We start from the raw sequence: 16,230 nt of genomic DNA, 5'->3' as shown, positions 1-16,230 counted from the left end.
AGGAGGAGGAGAGAGGCCACACAGCTGACCAGCTGCTCCCTTTAACAATCGGCACTGAGCTTTTAAACCAACACACATAAAAGCCAGCATGCCAACGAGCAGACATCACAGAACACCACTTCTGACATGCATTAGAATGAGAGAGAGGGAGTGTGTTGGAGAGATAGAAGACACACACACACAGACACACACACATACAGACACACACACATACAGACACACACACACACAGACACACACACACAGACACACACACAGACACACACAGACACACACAGACACACTCAAATATTTGTTTTATAACCTTGTTAGGGTATGGAGTGATACATATTTCCTATGTATATTGAACATATTATACGTAAATACCTACATATAATGGTAACACGTCCAATTTGTGTTATATATTTGAAAGTATCTTAATGCAGTAATATGTCCTATATGTATTGCAAATAGTACCTATATGTAATAATAATAATGTCCCATATGTATTATAGATAAGACCCTATATGTGATAATAATAATAATAATAATAATAATAATAATGTTATGTCTGTAATAACATATCCCACATATATTATAAATACATAACTAGGCTTAATCCTAGACTTAACCTAAAGTTCAGTTCCCAAACAGAAATTGTTTGCCTTTTCAGTTTAAAAACATAAAACATGTAGCTTTTATATAAAGTACTTTACCTTTTCCTGACCATTTTGCTGATCCTGACAAAAGCAAGATACCTTTTTATTTCTCTGGTTTTCCCAATACCAGGACATTTTTGTCCTGAAAATGTTCAAAAACAAACACATACACACAAGGCCCATAAGCTTTTACATCAGCCATTTACTAGGACCACAGGAGGTTTTGATCTGTCTTTCTCTCTCTAGCTCCATCGTCCCTCTTTCCATGGTCTCCTTGAGCCCATAAAAACCTCTAAAAAAGCAAAAGAATCAATACTTCACATTGACATGTCCATTAGCAGCAGGATGGAGGCTGAAGCCTCTCTTTTTACATACGAGAGTGTGGGGGGAACCCAAACTGAAGCAGCAGGAAGCTCAGATAATACTACAGCATAATGTCTATCAGGGCTGCACGACATGGAGAATATATCATCCTGCGAATCGACTGCCACATGTCCTAACTGCTGTGTGTTACAGGCACAGTTCTGAACTCACACAGAACAGTCATCATTAAATGTCCAATCAGTCAGGATGCTAACAGCCAAAAAAATTAATGACTGGTTAGATGGCTCATTTGCACAGCGCAACATCAGTACTGCACAGGCCAACACTGCGATAATAATTAATAAACAATATATTGTGCAGTACTAATGTTTGCCATTCTAAAGCTGTTGTTATTCTGACTACCTCTCTCTCCCGCTCTCTCTCTCTAAACCGCCTGCTGCCGGGAACGACATTATATAAACACGCTTAGCAGCGGAGGCAGAGAAGTCACACTCCTCCATCTCAGCAGGGAAAGGGGAAAAGAGTGAGAGGGAGAGAGAAACAGAAATCAGAAATGAGAGAGCTAAAAGAGAAAGAGAGCGAGACACCATAGCATAAATGAAAAAAGAAATATTTCATATATATAATGTAATATAATGTAGGTAATGTATGCACACACACGCACCTGCATATACATACATATATATAAAGAAAAGTTTGGAGCTGTAATGTGTTGTACCCTTCCCGGCTCCACTGCCTGTCCTTCAGCAGAGGGCAGTGGGAAGAGAACCACTGCATCAAACCCCAGTATCACCGGCTGAGCCAAATATAGCACAGCCACGCACACACAGGCAAGGCTGCCGGCTATGCGCCGTACACGCATGCACATCCAGAGTTCAAATGACTTGGTGAAATGTAACGAAGGCATGAGAATGAACACAGAATATACACATACCTTCTAAAAATAGAAACCTAGAGAGCCTTTTTAAAGACCATCTTTCTCCAAAGAGGTCTATTTTCTTTCTGATCCTTTCTCTTAAACAGTGTGTGTGTGACATCCTCCTGCTTTGCCCGTTTCTCTGCTCAGACATACCATTTTGAACCTCATGAAAGGCTTGCTAATTAGCAGATGAGTTTAAGAGTTAAGTACTCCACGACAAACGCTAATCTAAAACATACATAAATACACACACCCACATAGGCAGAGCACACAAACAGCGCCGCAGCAGATTACTCACAGCTGAAGGAGCCGGGATGCATGGTCCTTCTTCAGCAGAGGGGCAGAGAAAACAGCCGACGGAGGGAGGGATGGAGGGAGGGAGCGAGGGCGAGAGAGAGAGAGAGAGAGAGAGAGAGAGAGCCTGCAGTTTCAGAGTGAAAGAGTGGGCGGCAGCAAGCTGGTGCTGCTTGCGTCACACTTTTCATGAATGGAGGGGCCTGGTGACGCAGGCATGACGCAGCTCCAAACACACACTCAAATACAGGAGGAGGGGAGGGAGGGGCGACCCAGACAACGGAGTGGGGGGGAGGGAGATTTTGGGAGGCCACAGGACGGTGCTTACATTACGTTGATCAAGTGAATTTGTCTTCGAGTCCTGAAATAAATTAACTTGAACCTGCCTGCATTATGAGTGTTCGCATTTGCATGCCAAATGTGATTTCATCCGCGCACGTGCATGCATGTGACTTGCAATCTCATTCTTTCCTTGAGATTTTCTCTCTCTGGCTATTTATAACTGCCTCCGCAGCATGCACCCCCACTCTAACAGTGCCCAAACAACAGCCCGATTAATAAGTCTGCTCTTTGACGTCAGAATTGGCTCTAATCAGTGGCACACAGTGATATTTATAGAAGCAGGGGGATACTGAAAGCACAAAGCTTCTTCTTAAGCCTTTGTATATCCAAAGCTGAGCCAGAATTAGCCCTCAAATATCACAAATACTTGTATTATGCAAATAAACCGTATTATAACAGAAAACATAAGAGAAAAACTGAAAACAGTGTGCAATGAAGGCTACATTCCTGAGGGCGCATGAACAGTCTCCTCCAAGAGTTCTCCTCCATGACTTTCCATGCCATTAGTACCAGAATAACAATACAGGTGCAGGAACTGTCTGTCGCCAGTCTGTCCAAGCACTTTCTCATGCAGCGGTAGATTCTGGATTCAGACCTGCTTTACACTAAAATCAGCAATTACACGCAAAAAAGCCCATCTGAGAATCAGAATTAGGGCTTAAAATTCAGTACTATTAAGGTACTAACCGAATTACTGCAACTGTACAGAGTATCAAGAAATTCTGTTTCATTTAATGTTTGTGGGTTGACAAGACACCTAACACTACCTTCGCCTACCTGTGTCAAATTGTAAGTCGCTCTGGATAAGAGCGTCTGCCAAATGCCATAAATGTAAATGTAAATATTCATCAGCCTTATCTCACTAGTCTTATCAGCATCACTGAGCCAATTAGCATACCTTTCACAAAAAATGACAAGCATTGTCATACATATGTAGAATGTTTTTTCTATAGTTTTATATAGTGACAAAAACAGCCCGTTTAATTCTAAGGGATGATGAGAGGTTGGAAAACGGTCATGTAAATATGAATTTTGACCATTTCCGGTACATAAAACTACATAAATGTTATAAGTGGACCTCAAGGGAAAAAATACAAGAAAAATGTAGGATATAAGCCCTTTAACTGATACCCAGCCCTATCCAAGAGGCATTTCGAATGCATGGCCTTACATTTTCTATAGGTTTATTTTCTAACCTGTGTTCTTATGAACAACAGGACAACCAAGCAACCAAAAATGAAGCCCTCCAAACAGCAATCATCTCCAAAAGTATGATAGCTATAAATAATTTTTGGGAGACAAAAAATTATTTTTTTTCAAGCAGAGGTCACTTATACAGATGCATCACATTAGTGCCAAAATCTCACTCAAGCATCCCCCAGACTGATGATATTCATTTATCAAACTAATTCCTCTACTTCTTTATGGCCAAAGTTCTCAAATGACATACATCTCAAATTTTCTGAAAATTAAATCTTGAAAGTAAATCAGTTGAACCACAGCAGTTTGTCTTAGTGTTTAGCATGCTAGAGCTGTCCCTGCACTGGTAGCGGAGGCTTTGTACACAGACAGCAGAGAGAGAAGCAGTCGTGTTTCAGTTTCAAGGTGAGCTTCCGGCTGTGGAATCTTCTGCTCGAGTTGCAGCCACCAACCATGCATAAAACAAAACACACTCTCTCACAGACAGACTGACACACACAGATACAGAAACAGGGATTGCACGAACCCGATATAGCAGATCAGTATTAGCACTGATACTGACCTTATTAAATAGATCACATATCGGTCAGACATGAACCATGCAATATTGTTCATGCTAGTAAAGGTCATTAAAAAAAGGTTTAACAGAGTTTTCATAAACCTTCTGGAACAATATCATTTAATAATGCACAGGAATGTTTGTATGGCTGTCTCCACAGATTTATGTTTATTCATATAGGTCTAGGGCAGGGGTCGGCAACGTGTGGTTCTTTTACTGCCCCGTTGCGGCTCCACAACAGAATTAATTAATTAATTTTTAGATTAAAATAAAAATAATCCTCCTTTGCAATAAAAAACCTCTGCTGATCGTTCTACCACAGTTTTAACTGTAAATGGTCTTAAACGCTGGAGTTAATGCAGAACTGCTAATTTCACCCTTAAACCCTGAAGATCGTCGTACAGACGCAGACAACCGTCTTGCCTAACTAGTAGCTAACACAACGGCAAAGACAAAGATTTAAGACGAACATCGATAATTGGCAGACGAATGGACTTGTTCGCACTTATAAGCACTCCAGCTGGTTTCCGGAAACATTTAATCTGCAGTGAGAAACTCTGAAACACTAAAAAGTCACAAGGCTGAAGTCAGCTTCTCGTTCGCCAGCTTCTTGTTCGAATTTTCCCGTTCCACCTTAAATGGTGAAGCAGTTACATTCTGATGGCTCAGGCACCATTTAAGGTGGAACAGGAAAATTCAAACGAAAAGCTGGCGAATGAGAAGCTGACTTCAGCCTTGAAAAAGGTCGAATGTTAAGAGAAATTTTACAAGAAACTGCACTACTTTTGCAGAAAAGTTTCTGCTATAGCTGAGCTAAAGCTGCATTTATGTTTATATTATATTTTTTATCCTATACTAGTTCATTAGTACATACTGAGACATATTTACAGCCAAGATGGTAAAACGGACATAAAATATTGTGGCTCCCAAGGTGGTTTGATTTTTATTGAAAGCAGAAAATGGCTCTTCTTAACATTTGGGTTGCTGACCCCTGGTCTAGGGTCAGGGCAATGGTGCAAACATCTGGAACCAATGTACAATTTGCCATCTCAAAATATATTGTATATTTCTGAGCAAGCATGTACAGTATGGAAGTTATGCTTTTTGCAATTAAAATATATTCTATGCAAAAATAAGTATTAGTGCTCTCGTTGCAGTGCCATCACTGAGTTTTCCTAAATCAGCTTGAGAAACAAATGATAACTACCTACAAGTCAGAGTTTTCCAGCAAGAGAAAATACTACATACATTAAGTTAGACAGTATATCACTTTGCTGCTAGTAATGAGAACAGGTACTTTATGCCAGTGCCAGTTTTTGAATGTGGCAAAAACTATTTTGGTATTCATTATGCTGCATCATGAAAAGTCAGTGCAACAATTCAGTAAAATGTAAAATAAAAGTTTTAATGGTTTTAACGTTTGCTTTAGGTTTTGCTTATGGTTACAATATAAGAAGTATAATAGTGATTTGCTATTATAGAACAATGATGCTTTAAAGGAACAGTTAAGCAAAAAAAATCTAATGTACCCAATTTACTCCCCCCACACATAGTCAATCAACTAAGATGTTTGGAGTCCAAAGTTTGCTTTAGTTTAAAACTGAAGCTACAGAGCTAATGTTGCCAACAAACACTAATAGCCCAATAGTCACCAAAAAAACCCAAAGTGTTTCTTTAAAAATCCCCCCCAAAACTCCCCTTAACCTCAAACCACATCTAGGTCTTTATTAAGGTCGTGCAGACTTGTCGAAAGTGGTGTGAGCTACAACAAAAACTTAAAACCTCTTGTCTTCCCTGCAGTTAATTGAGTAGCTGTTCATTAATTCTTATATACTCATCTATCAACATTAGTTTGAATGCATATCCCTATTTGCTACTACCAGAATAACAGAGCACCGGTACTGGGATGGTACTCAGAATTGGCTGATACTTTGGATCAGTGCACCCCCAAAACACTGAACTATCCAACCCAATTTATGCTAAACGACAGTCCTAAGGAGTGTCCAATAATGTAACTCTTAAATCTTCCATCTCACTTTTAGAACAAAATCCAAGTCCACCACCACCATACAAGTGCAAGACACAACACCATATCCTAATTCATTTACTTTAAGTGTACTTCAAAGTCATTTCCTTAAGCTTCACATATTCTCAGTCATCGCATATTGAAGCCAGTGGACTTCTTGAGTGTGGGAAGTATATAAAGCATGGAGAAAAATTCAATAAAGTGGTAGGGATGTTTACCTGTGGGCAGGCTGGTTAGCATGTCCCACACTGCGTCTGGAGAAGGCTCAGATACCAGCCCTGCTCCTGCTCCTCTTCTCTACTTCACCTGTAAACAAATACACACAGGCTAGAGGTCAAAGTGCAGGGGGGCACAACCCAGCTTCTCAGATCACTCAGAATCTCACTTTCCGAAGGAAGGGAAGGAAAAGGTTATTTTGTGTGCTTCTGGGAGTGTGTGTGCCGGAAAGGTTAAAAGATGAGTCGGCAAGGATTTGTGTACTTATGTGTTAATCTTTTGTACAGTGAGGAGTTTAAAGCAGGGGAATCCCAGATCTAAATATAGATCCAGGTTAATGCTCTAAATAGAACGAAGCAAAAAGACAGGAGCAAAGGAAGCTTCCAGAAACAGTTCATAAAAGTCATTACAAGAGACACGTAAATTCTGAAAAGTAGCAGCTGAAGTTTTTACAGCCCAACCATGATGAGCAGGACTTCCTAGGCCATTCATCTCTGAACTTGCTATGAAAAACAAACAAACCAAAAAACATTTCTCAAGCACCATCTACTATTTAGATGCTAACCATGGCCCAAACTTAATGTTTGACTGGGCTGAAGTAAAGCTTCCAGATGCTCCTACTGACCAATGCCAGATAAAAGAAATGGGTCTTGTCAACCCACTTGAAAAGAGGGGTGGGCCAGGGGGCACAAATGAAAAAAAAAAATAATAATTCATGATACTTCAAGACATTTTTACAATACACAATACTTAGTTTTTAGAGGTATGATAAGTTGAAAAAAGAACCAGCAGTGTCACATTTAAAAAATACTATCAGAAACTGTAAGTAGAAATATTTTTATTCAACATTTCAAATACTGTGCTGCTAATTAAAAAGGGCTAATTATCCTCCTTTTTTAATAAAACACGCAGCCGTTGAGTGTTCTTGAAGTTCTAACATTATCCACAATACACTCAGAAAAGCGTTTTATCACATATCTAATAAGAATATCTAATACGTAAGATGTTTTACATACTCATAGGAAAACAGTAAAGGAAATAGCAGTTTTCCATGATATGGGCCCTTTAAAGGTAGAAGATCTGGATAGTTATGAAGCAAAGTGAATGCTTAGAGCAAATGTCCAGTGACCTCCCGCTAAAGTCTGATTGGCCACCCCAAACACCACCCTAAAATTTCCGCCACATCACTGGCTTCCACTTTGCTGTGGGATGGGTGTTCGTACCTTCAAGGGAAGAGTTCTTTTCCTATTAGAAGAACAACTCTACAAATCCACTCACATTAGCATTGTGAATGCATCTGGTCTGTCCTGCTTTGCCATCTCCATCTCCCCGGGGGGGTGGAGAGTGTCATTAAGTATGTGGGCTCTGGTGCAGGGATGGTCTAATGAACAGCTGCCCATGTCTGGGGCATTAAGTGACAAAACCTCTGGGGTGCATGTGGGTGTGTTTATGTGGAGGGGGAGGGGGGTTAAAGAAGGGGGGCATGTCAAATCTCCGGCCCTCAGCCACACCCTTAGGGGCCAGAGCTCTTTTCCCAGTCACTCCACATGAGCGACAAAGACCAACATCCTTCACTGGTTATTCACACATCAGAGTGAGAACAGCATAAACTAAGCCATTACATTAAAGCAAGTCATTTCACACATGATTGCTGCCAGTCATTGTGATTAATATTGAATCGTGAATGACACCGAAATTCAGGCCTGAACCAAAGACAGGATCAGCTGCTTCCAGCTCACAGATTCATTATACATCACACAATATGCTCAATGAGTTATTCCATAAAATCTACATTCATTGCCGTTATAATAGTGCGACACACTTTGAAAGAATAGTTAGAAATGCAAAATTATATTGTGACATTCATATGGAAGCCTTTCAGGTCCCATTCATAATTAAGTCATACACTAAGTTTTATGTTAATCATAGTTCATAAATGCATGCATAATTGCTTTAAAGATATGCTAATAAAATGCACAATTAGGAGCTACTTAATCAGGAGTTTTAAGTAAGCAGGAAACAAATCACCTACCAATAATTCACCAGCTGCAGTATTAGCTCTGCACTGATAAGCAAAGAAGAAAATGAAAGAACAGTAAAAAAGAAGACTCAAAACTCGCTATGTGAGATCATAGTAAGATAAACATTTCAAAAATCATTAAAAATGATCTAAATAGAATGGTAAACAATCTAATTACATATCATTCTATGTAGGTTTCATGATCCCAGTCTGTCTCACAAATTGCACTTTTAGCATGTATGATACCTTACTTACACAATAATTCCTCAACGTCAATGGAAATCCATAAAAAACTTTTTAAAAAAGTGACCTGATTCCAGTCAGTACTGAGGCTGAACATTGACAAAAGCATTCCTGGAGCTTGTCTGCAATACAAGAGTGCCAATGGATCAGCTTTATTTTCTTAAAAAGCTAGTCATGATCAACAACATGGTTTGGATTCCAAAGGTCAACTGATCAAAATGCACCATCAGCAAATTAAATAAAAAGAAACATTCAGGGAAAAAAAACAACTCTGATTTCAGGCTTCAGTGAGTTTTGATATCTGACCACAAAACAAAGAGAAAGCAAAAAGAGTTTTGAGGTGGTAGACTATTGTACCATATGTTCCAACCGACATACAGCTGAGCCTACTGTATTCCTGTCAGTGAGCCAGGGACTTTCCAGTTTGGTTGGGTTTATCAGTCAGGGTTGTAAGCCTTTCACTCTAGGTCACGTCCTCAGACACTAGGCCCTGTACAATCTGCCTAAACAATCAGTGCTCTAAAATTAAGTTTAACCATTAAATAGGGCTGCCCCGATTAAAAAAAAAAAGATTTAAAATGTACCTTCTCAATGATTAGACTGCAGCTAGTTGAGATATATTTGCAATATAGATGGACTTTTTAAAAAAACTCTGATATCCTGATAAGTCACCAGGCGAGATCATGAATCAAGCACACAAGTAAGCTTTATTTCTATGGATGCACAAAAAATTCAGCCAAGAATACAATCAACAAAGGCACTTTCAGTTTTAGGCCAAAAGTGGAAAAAACGAATGGAAGATTAAATAGGCCTATGATATAGTGTACAATGAATTTAAGACTTTACAAATAACTTTGAGGGTAATAAAAATGAGAAATAGTGATGAAAAAGGTTGGTTCCACTTACTCTCATGTGCCGGTCAGCACAGACACAGGATTTTATGGCACATACTACATACTGTAATATTTTTTTTATATGTAAACTGTATTTTTTATTTCTATGTGTGTGTTTACCATTAGTAATTTGTGGCCTGAATTTCGGTTCTGGCCACAAAGTGATTCAGTGCTTTAACTTAAAAAATGTAACTTTACAATAAAGTTTGTAGTTCAGAATGTAAAACACAGACAAGTGTTCTCTTAACTTACTATTAGAAGTTCAAAGAGCTAAAAATTGTAAGGCAACCTGGTCACATACTATTTAATGTTAAACACTGAGTAGTTCTAGTAGTTACACTATGACGTTTTCTTCACAAAAAGCTCCAACAAGGCTCACAGTCACAGGTGTGCTGACAGCCTGTGCTGAAAGTGAGTGGAGCACCAGGGATGGCGAGGTGGACAGAACCATTTCTCTCTCTCTCTCTCTCTCTCTCTCTCTCTCTCTCTTTCTCTCTCTCAGCCACATTCCGGGTAAAAGGGCTGGGCTGAAAGAGAGCCAGCTATGTGCCAGCTCTGTTACACTCTCTCATTACTATTTCAACAGGAGCGGAACACGCATACCAACAGCTCCTGTGTCTCTAGCATGAGACACACACACACACACACACACACACACACACACACACACACACACACACACACACACACTCACTCTCTGATAGGTTCTGCGTCTCTTGCATGAATAAGACAAAACCAGCATCGAACCACATCAGCTAGGAAAGGATCCGCCCGGCTGTCTGAAAGGACAAGCTGTGGAAAAAGCACAGTGAACTGGCAAATCAAATGCCACCAGCTCTACCCTGCTGTAGCGTTTACCACATGCGTGCGGTTTCAAAGAGAGAGGAAGAGAAAGTGAGACGCTGAAGTTTTTCTGATGCCTTAGTCATTAATCGTGTAAATGAAATTGGATGCAATTTTGAAGTGATGGTTGAGGAAATAAAATTTACACAATTTTTCCTCCCATTACAAGGTTAAGCTAATGGAAGCTTCTAGCCACCAGGTTGGCATCGTCCAATCCTCACGCCTAAATCATCCTCAATGCTAACCTGGCGGTTAAAGGTTTTCGTTGTTTGTTGGTCTCGCAACTTCACACACCAAACACACTGTTAATTATTGCCAGGATTTCACAATATTTAACAGTAATTTTTCACAGTAAAATACTGTATTCACTGTTTTATTGTGAAATCAATTCTTCTTAAAGTATTTTCTGTAATAACACAACAAATTACTGTGAGGTTGACGTTGAGCTGTACTGCAAAGCAATAAGGGATATGACAGCAACTGAGAGTTAAAAAGAAGAACATTTAATAAAAACAACTTAATTATTTTTAATCTGATGATTCGGATTTTGGTGTTTTACAGACTTTTTTAAAGCTGAGTTAACAACAATATTAATGTTTATTGGTATTGGCAGATAAAAGTTTTGGTCATATTTGTACAAATAATAAGCAAAGCTGAACTGTTTGGAGGAGAAAAGAAAAGACAAAAGGAGGTGGCAGGATATGATGGAGGGCGAGAGAAATGCTTAATTAAGATATTCTGGCTATATATGGTGCAAAACATAGAGAATAAATATGTTAATTGATATTTATTGGTCTGGTAAATCAATTCATGTGTAAATTTACAGCAAACCACTGGATACTGAACAGCATTTCATTTACAGCCGTCATGTAAAATACAGGAGATTACTATATTTTAATTACAGATTATTACTGTAAGTGTATAGCAGAATACAGCTACATCACAGTAATCTTGTGGTCCAGGTGACTGAAGTCACACTAAACAGTTGCTATTTTACAATTCATTACTGTTAATATGGGGTAAAGAGGAAAACTGTGTACATTTATTTTTTGTGAAGCAGTAACATACGTCAGGCTTTGAACCATGTGGTTAGAATATCTACACTGAGTCCAGTACTCAAGTTGGGTCTAGTCAGTGTTCTAAAGAGATATTTTGCCATTTCTCCATTTACCCAATAGCCTTCCAGGCTATGGGGACAACGGTTGGTAAAAATAAATCACCTGATAAAATAAACAGACTCCCTTCATTCACACATACACACAATATAACATGGATCAAATGCCATTAGGTCCTCTTGCTTTCTTCAGAGGTTCAGGACGAGTAACACACCCTCTTTAGGCATGCATGAGTTGCATCCTGCAGTCACGGATTGCCCTGTCAGGTCAGGAGCAGAGCGTTATGTAACGGCGACTTTTGTTAACCATTTCCCAGGAGAGTGTGTCCATGGCCAGAGAGCCTGTCAGTCCAAACTGAAGTCCAAGCCCAACCCCTGATGGGACAACAACAGCGGCCGGCACTAAATGAGACTCGAGAGGAGCTACCTTTAATAATCCCCAACATGGTTTGAAAAGGATTGGCAGCAGTTCACATGACAGTGAGGCTTCAGAGCTGACAAGGGTGTTACACAGCTGTCCCACGTCCAATCAGGGTTTAAAACCACACAGTTGATGTCCTGAGAGGAGAAGCGGTCTGTATGAGTGGCCGAGCCAGCTGTGGCTCAGCAAAAACTGACTTTTTTTAGAGGTAGAGGAGAAGAGAGAGACGAGGCGAATACTAATATACAGAGAGGAATGGAGTAATGAGAGAGGAGAAGAGAGTAGAAAAGAAAAGACAAAAAGCGGGGCAGGATAGGACGGAGGGAGAGAGAGAACAGGAGAACAGAGGAGAAAGACCAGAGTGTGTGTGCTGTGATTCTTTCTCTTCCACTTGTGTGTGTTAACGCGCTTCCCATGAGGTGCTGCAGGCGGGAGTAATTATAGCAGCACACTGCCCTGTGAGGAACCGTACGGCATCATCTGGACACAAACACAGCAAAATGTACGCGCACACACACACAGCAGCATACTGCGCTGTGAGAAATTACACAGCATCATCTGGATACAAACATACACACTCAGCACTACACAGCCATGTGAGGAACCAAACAGAATCATCTGGCCCTATTCATATATATATATATATATACACACACACACATGATATGATAACTTTACAGGAGGAGGAAAAAACCAACTGTACTTTTAATGTAAGTCAATGGAACCAGACTTTTCCCCCCCAAGTAATTTTGGGCTTTTTCTTTTGGTCCATTCTACATGAATTTACACACAATATAAAGCGCAACAGGTATTTTCAAAGTATGTCAAAAACTGAAAAACAACAAAAAAGGAGCTATGAAGTTTTGTCCCAATAGCAGCGATATATATATATATATATATGCTTTCATAATTTGAAATCTGCAGATACCCTTTGCATTGTGTTTCAAATTTATAAAGAAACAAAACTGAATTGGTTCAAATGACTTTGAAAAAAATTGTAATGTGACAATACAAGATTTTGTTCCAACAGTGACGATATGTAAGTACTTAATTAAAACGTTCCATATGTATTATATATGTTTATAGAACAGAACAATCTGATTGATTGAGAAGGCTTTTTTCACAATAACTGTGTCATTCCTCTGAGCACCGGTTGCTAAGTAACGACTTGCTTTACGTTGCAGCTAACGTTTACTAAGTTTATGATTTGGTATATACAAAAACAGAAAATGGATATATTATGTACCTTCTATAAGAAAGTATTTGACCTTCAGCCATCCATTTCGACGCACAGTGCACACATAGCAAACATATCACCTCCCCACAAAGCACCGGGCATGTATTCACCAGGAATGTTTACTTCATATGTTAACCTTTGACCTTACATGCACAAATAACAACTAACTACAAAAATGAAATGAAAGTCTAATGGACTCTTTCAGCGTGTCACAGCAAAAACAGTCTAGCTCGGCTGGCATATGGAGAGAGGGGGACAAAGCCCAAGCTCAAGCCCCTACCCAAATATAAGCCCTAATACCACCATCATTCTACCTAATGCGTTTCTAAGCTTAACCCAATTCTCCAACATCCTGCCATCTCAGACCTCAAGTGTCTGCTGAGGAATTACTGCACATAAATGTGCTGATTGGGGAGGATCTAAAATACACCCTTCAGGAATTTGAACAAGACTGAGTGAGAAATGAAAAAATAACAGCAAAATAGAAACAAATTCTATATTTGTATACATAACGAAAGACTAGACAACAGACTAAAGACGTTGTCAATTTCAAGAAAACCATAAAACAAATGAAGAAAACTAAAGAAACTAAGAAAACTTAATTCAAGCAGTTATAAATAGCCAAATAGGAGAAAAATATGTGGTAGGCCTACATTTGCTGTATAGCACAGAAGAATCCCAGGATTTCAGGTTGCATTCTGTTCATATCACTGTGATTTATTTTGTGCTGATCTTGTATCTTATGTAAATAGATCATTCTACCAAACTGATTCAAAGTCAGAGTTCAAAACACATCCTGAACTTTTAACTGACTTGGACTTAAAATAAAATGACCGAACATTTCATTTTGTCACTTACAAGGTCTTACAAGGTCACGTACTGATTTTCAGACTTTGGGGCTTATTTACATCAAAACAACAATTCAGAGACTGCTCACCATTTGGCCATGAGGGACAGGGATACAGTCTCATTTCCTGCTCTAAAATGTAAAGGTGTGTCCAAAATAAGGCTCCACCTCTGCACTAAAACTCTGTGTATGCATGAAAACATGGGAGAGTATTTCTTCAATAAAGCTGTTTTATCTAATTAAACACATAAATCTTACATCTTACATGGAAAAGATCTTTTGAAAAAAAATCTTTAAAAAAAAAATAAAAATAAATAAAATAAATAAAATAAAAAGAGTTTAAATTTAGGGGTTAGGGTTTGGGACAGCTTTCTCCCAAAAGAAAGTACCCTATAAAAATGATGATTGTGTGTGTATTTAGCCTATTACTATCTCAGTGACTGCCTTGGGTTTAAAAGGGTCATAACATAATCTTTGTAAATATCTAGTCTGAATGCTTAATTTTTTTTTACTGTGGGACTTCAGTTTAAACTCACTGGTAGAATAGTCCATATATTCTGTTACAAGACTATTGTAGTTTTGTGGCTTTCTAGTGGAGAGATGGGTTTAGATTAGAAACCAATGTTGAAGGTGCTCACAGTGCAGAGTGAAGACTGTGCTGAATTTGAGTGAATTTGTTGGAGTGCAGTCCCTCAGAAGCCCTACACTGGTCTGACCCTTCAGAGAGCACAGGAGAGGAGAGAGACAGCATCATTACTGAAATGTCACTCAGCAGGAAAAAGAGACGTTAGTGGCCCTTGGGGAGAGAGGAAAAGAGGGGGAGGGGAGGGGAGAGAGAGGGAGGGAGAGAGGGAGAGAGGGAGAGAGGGAGAGAGGGAGAGAGGTGGGGGGGTGGGACAGGGAAGCACACACCACCCCTTCAGTCCATGGTTTGCCTTTTGTTTGGTTTCTTCCGCTTAAATGCACATTTGGAGCCGCTTGGCATGCAATACGCAGCACAAATGCATGTGACACTGAGTAAACCTTAAATACACTCATGTTAGTTATCAATTTAAGGTAAAATTGAGTTACATTTTGACTACTTATACTGTATAAATGCTTAACACAGTATTCAACCTATTTGTGAAGGCAGGATTAGCTTTTTTTTTTTTAAATACTGAAAATAGTTCCCCTACATCTATACGCGCCTTGTCAACGTGTTTGGTGAATATGAAAATGGAAGATGGAAGCAGAGAGAGGGAGAGAGGGAGAGAGAGAGAGATATTCCTCTCCAGGGCAGATTAGTAGAATGATCTCTGTTGCCAGTGCATGCAAATTATGTAAATGAAGCTCTCAGTTCTCCACCAGTGCTGCGTCAGCTCTTCAACCCTCAACCCCGCCCTCTTTTGTGATGTCACTTCTGACGGGACATTTTCTGATAAGCAGGTTTCACTGTGGCCGGATGTTGCCATGCTAGTTTTTTCAGAACTGTGTTTTAGAGGACAAATAAAAATGAAAATTCTTGCCAGTACTGAAAATTAGTAAAACCAATGATATGTGACAGCACAGCCTTCTAACGTCAGGTATGTTTAAAACAGATTGACTGGAAACTCCAGCTACTACATGGAGGTTCGTCAGTTATGAATAATGACACAGTCTGTCATAATGTTTATCTGTAGCAATTGGTACATACTGTGCGTTGTGGTATGCAGGATGAATGTCCCGCACTCTCTGATTCGAGAGGCTCCTCAACATCAGGGCAGCGTGCATGCAGCCTGCTATGTGTCCTATTTACAAATGACTCAGTGGAGTGCATGAAACAGCCATTACATAACGATCAGATGCAGATTCAGAGGAGGGCAGAAGTGATGAATTTATGAAAATACTGTTCCTGTATTTCATATCTACCCTTTCTAGCTCAAATAGGACAATTTTATCTGCATGCTTCCCCACTGACAGCTACAGGAGCTAAATCTGTAAACAAATATTTAAACCAAAATGCTCTGCAACTACTAGCATCATGGTAGTCAAGCACTGTTTGTTCTGTTTTTCCTTCAACACAATTAACAGATTGAGTAGCTACTGTTTTTTCAAGCACTGCAGCCAGCTTCTGTC

The 16,230-nt window shown here is 39.4% G+C and overlaps 1 protein-coding gene across 2 annotated transcripts in view; it reads right to left on the bottom strand.

Annotated features, from left to right (window-relative positions):
- si:ch211-45c16.2 (mitogen-activated protein kinase kinase kinase 13) overlaps window positions 1-16,230 on the bottom strand; it is a 53,781-nt gene that overhangs the window by 33,081 nt on the left and 4,470 nt on the right. Inside the window, exons 1-3 of one of the 2 annotated variants that reach the window (XM_036569648.1) lie at window positions 8,794-9,012; window positions 8,551-8,583; window positions 6,521-6,608 (exon numbers count right to left, since the gene is read on the bottom strand). The gene's annotated coding sequence lies outside the window, so the exon portion shown is untranslated. Of the gene's footprint in view, window positions 1-6,520; window positions 6,609-8,550; window positions 8,584-8,793; window positions 9,013-16,230 lie in introns of those variants that run through there. The other variant, XM_036569642.1, reaches the window with a different exon arrangement.

Source organism: Colossoma macropomum, unplaced genomic scaffold (assembly GCF_904425465.1).
Source record: "Colossoma macropomum unplaced genomic scaffold, Colossoma_macropomum, whole genome shotgun sequence".
NCBI classification, from domain to species: domain Eukaryota; kingdom Metazoa; phylum Chordata; class Actinopteri; order Characiformes; family Serrasalmidae; genus Colossoma; species Colossoma macropomum.
The sequence above is the reverse complement of the archived record's forward strand: the minus strand, read 5'-3'. Positions and strand labels throughout refer to the sequence as shown.